Source organism: Terrapene carolina, unplaced genomic scaffold (assembly GCF_002925995.2).
Source record: "Terrapene carolina triunguis isolate 2854851 unplaced genomic scaffold, T_m_triunguis-2.0 Scaffold10514, whole genome shotgun sequence".
In the NCBI taxonomy this organism is placed as follows: Eukaryota; Metazoa; Chordata; order Testudines; family Emydidae; genus Terrapene; species Terrapene triunguis.
The window spans coordinates 20071-23958 of NW_020674865.1; the positions used below are offsets into that span (position 1 = coordinate 20071).

At 47.0% G+C, this 3888-nt stretch overlaps 1 non-coding gene across 1 annotated transcript in view; it reads right to left on the reverse strand.

Annotated features, from left to right (window-relative positions):
- The window catches only part of TRNAL-CAA, a 119-nt gene extending 73 nt beyond the window's left edge, over nucleotides 1-46 (reverse strand). The window contains exon 1 of the tRNA in view: nucleotides 9-46. This is a non-coding gene — a tRNA (tRNA-Leu). The remainder of the gene's footprint in view (nucleotides 1-8) is intronic.
- Between the last annotated feature and the right edge of the window lie 3842 nt (nucleotides 47-3888).

Below are 3888 nucleotides of genomic sequence, written 5' to 3' on the forward strand. Positions count from 1 at the left end.
GACAGAGCCTTGAGTCTGGCGCCTTAGACCACTCGGCCATCCTGACATTAACAAGGGGGAGGTTGAAACAAGTGCTTCATAATCTCTCTGCAGACGTGTCTTCCCTTCACACTTCCTCATATCATTTTTCTACTGTTCTCAGAAGCCCCAGGACCCACCCTCCATGACACACACAGACCCGCGACTGCTGCTGAGCCACAAAAAGGATCACAGACACATCTAACTACTCCCGCTAGTTTAGGTAGGTGGCTTAGACAGACTCTAAACTGGACTACACCAGCTGCTCTGTTTGCTGCTGTTTAAATGATACTCACTCCTATTCCTCAATACAGCAGCTCCCTGCCAGGAACGCGCTAGCACAGTGTTTACCGGGTTTCAGCCCGTCTTCCCGACACAAATTTTTCCCCATATCCCTTTTCTCCCTTCTCCAAGTGTACCTGCCCAGTTTCTCCTACCTCCCTCTTCTCACTTGTTTCCCTTCCCCAACCCCAGGACAGAGTCAAAGTGTATAAAGTTCACCCAGGAGGGGACTTCACCATTCAGCTAGCCCCTCTGAGTAGATCCTGTGCTTGGATTGGCTCGCTCCTTGGCTCAAAAGAGAGAAATAGTGAGCCCTGATTGGTCGTAAAAAGCAACAGAGGGTCCTGTGGCACCTTTGAGACTAACAGAAGTATTGGGAGCATAAGCTTTCGTGGGTAAGAACCTCACTTCTTCAGATGCAAGTAATGGAAATCTCCAGAGGCAGGTATAAATCAGTGTGGAGATAACGAGGTTAGTTCAATCAGGGAGGGTGAGGTGCTCTGCTAGCAGTTGAGGTGTGAACACCAAGGGAGGAGAAACTGCTTCTGTAGTTGGATAGCCATTCACAGTCTTTGTTTAATCCTGATCTGATGGTGTCAAATTTGCAAATGAACTGGAGCTCAGCAGTTTCTCTTTGGAGTCTGGTCCTGAAGTTTTTTTGCTGTAAGATGGCTACCTTTACATCTGCTATTGTGTGGCCAGGGAGGTTGAAGTGTTCTCCTACAGGTTTTTGTATATTGCCATTCCTGATATCTGACTTGTGTCCATTTATCCTCTTGCGTAGTGACTGTCCAGTTTGGCCAATGTACATAGCAGAGGGGCATTGCTGGCATATGATGGCATATATAACATTGGTGGACGTGCAGGTGAATGAGCCGGTGATGTTGTAGCTGATCTGGTTAGGTCCTGTGATGGTGTTGCTGGTGTAGATATGTGGGCAGAGTTGGCATCGAGGTTTGTTGCATGGGTTGGTTCCTGAGTTAGAGTTGTTACGGTGCGGTGCATGGTTGCTGGTGAGAATATGCTTAAGGTTGGCAGGTTGTCTGTGGGCGAGGACTGGCCTGCCTCCCAAGGTCTGTGAAAGTGAGGGATCATTGTCCAGGATGGGTTGTAGATCACTGATGATGCGTTGGAGAGGTTTAAGCTGAGGACTGATTGGTCGTGTTTGCAGTCATGTTTTAATCTATCCAATCCTCTTCCCTATACACTCTGCACACGCTATCATAGTATCAAACACCTATTTCCCTTCCAGTCCACACCCTCAACCCAGTGCAAACCACTACAGCCTGGTGCCTAGTAGAGATCTTTACCTTCTAGCCGGAAAAGCAAAGTCACACACACAGGTCTCAGCCCTCTCGGGGTGTGATTATGCTGTACAGACATATAATAAAATACAGCTGCTGCTGGCACAACAAGCTCAGGGCCAGGCTTCCAAAGGTATTTAGGTGCCTAAAGATCCAGATAGGCACTAAGCGGGATTTTCAAAAGCACCTAACTCCCGTCGAAATCAAATGGAGTCTGCACTTAGCCTGCTTCAGGTGCTTTTGAAAACCCTGTGTGATGCCTATCTGCATCCTTCGGTGCCCAAATACCTTTGAAAATCGGTCTAAAAGACATTAAATCCCAAATCACAAACCATCCCATTCTTATTCTTCTTTGGGAAACAAGAAACACACAACAAACCACTCCTAATATTCCAGTTTTATTATAATGCCGAGGTGATGTTACTGTCTATTATTTTTCCCACCTCCCCTACAACTCTTTCATTTCTAATGCTGGCCAATCTTTTTACTCAGTCTCGGTTGTCTCTGAGTTTTCAAGGATGGCAAGTCTCTGCTTCATTCAGTCTGCCACCTGGTGACCAACAACAGAAAGCCTCTCTCATTGATTCAGCCAAGAGTTGACGGTCTCTTCGTTAAAATAACGCAAATTCTCTCAGGAATTCAGGCTGTAGCATACAGGCCTCTTAAGGAGCTCTCATTGATTCAGGCTGCAATGTGATGGTCCTTTGTTTCAGGTGATGGGATGGAGTCTCTCTCCTTTAGCTGAGTATCTGGCATGCAGAAGAGTGTGAGGTTGGTCCACCAGTAGGGGGCAAAATGCAGGTTTGTTAGACATCTTTCCAGCAATTTTCAATCAGGCAGGTGTTGGGGTCTCTCAGGCTTGCTTCTCTCCCTTCTCCCCTATTGTTCTTTCTCTCCCCCAAGTTGGGCTTGCCCCCGAGGAGAAGGGAGGGACGTTTCTCTATGCAGTCTCATTGCAGATGGGGGTGGCTGAGTGCTTGGCCACTTCCCTCGGCATCACCTGCTGCAGGGCAGCTCGTACCTCCGAGGAGCCCAGGGCAGGGAGCTGTTTCTGCTTCCTCAGGTGCTCAGCCTCGGTGGATACCTGGCTGTAGAGATCGGCCATGAAGGATTTCATCAGCCCCTTGGCCTTGGCCGACATGCGCACCTTCCTCATCTGCTGCAGCATCCAGGAGGCGTAGCGGGCGGGGACACCGTTCTTCCCCAGGCCCTTCTTCCCCTGGCAGCTCTTCAGCTGCTTCGCTGCTGGCTTCTGCCTCATCTGATGCCCCGGCTGGGGCTGGGGCTTCCCCTGCTTGGGGGCGGTCCGTGGCTTATCTTGTTGGGCCTTCTGTGTCCTCTTAGTCTGGACCTTCCTCTTCCCTCTCTGGGCAGCCGCCATCTTTCCACTCTGCTCCTGCTCAGCTCAGCTCTCCCCAGCCAAATGCCACCAGCCTCCTGCCAGCTGAGATCTCATATAACAGTTAGCATGCAAATGAGGGCCCACCCTGAGCTTGCTGATTGGGTAGCCAGGCTGCCACTCCAGCCAATTGTATTATGACTAGGGCTGTACAGGCCCCACTGTGCATTTGTGTGCGGCTATGTCATTTTCCCTTTCTTATGTAAATGACAGGCTTTTAAAACCCTAGGTGCTTATTGGCTGTTGGCTGGTCATTCTGGCCAATGAGGTGACCCTTAGAGATTTTGCATATTAAAATTCCATTAGTCACATATTAATATTATTGCACCAATCTTTTATTTTATTTAGTTGGATTTATTTTTATCATTCCTTGTTTTATTATTTCATGTTATCAATTACATCATAACTGAGGTACTGGTATTCATAATAAATTAATTATTATTATTAATTGTTATTATTATTATTATTATTTCATTATTGCAGTAGCATCTAGGAGCTCTAGCCCTGGACCAGGACCCTATTGTGCTAGGTGCTATACAAACACAGAACAAAAAGATGGCCCATTGTTTTGTTTTTAGGTTCCACCCTTCATTGTTATTTCTTCTTCTCTCTCACATAACATTGGTTTAAATGCAGAGGAACTGGACAGAATTTTTCCATGTTTTTATTATCTGATTTCAATGGTGAAGGCTTCCCTTGCCTTAACAAGCCCCTAGGGAATGAGCTATTGCTTCAGGGTTTGTACATTTTTTCATTTGTAATGTATAAAATGTTCCCATCCGAGTTCTCTCTAAGCACCTGTACGAATGTTCTAAAGCCAATGCACATGACAAATGGATAACTGTTAACTCCAGAAATGTCATCTCATGATCAAAGCCAAGTTGC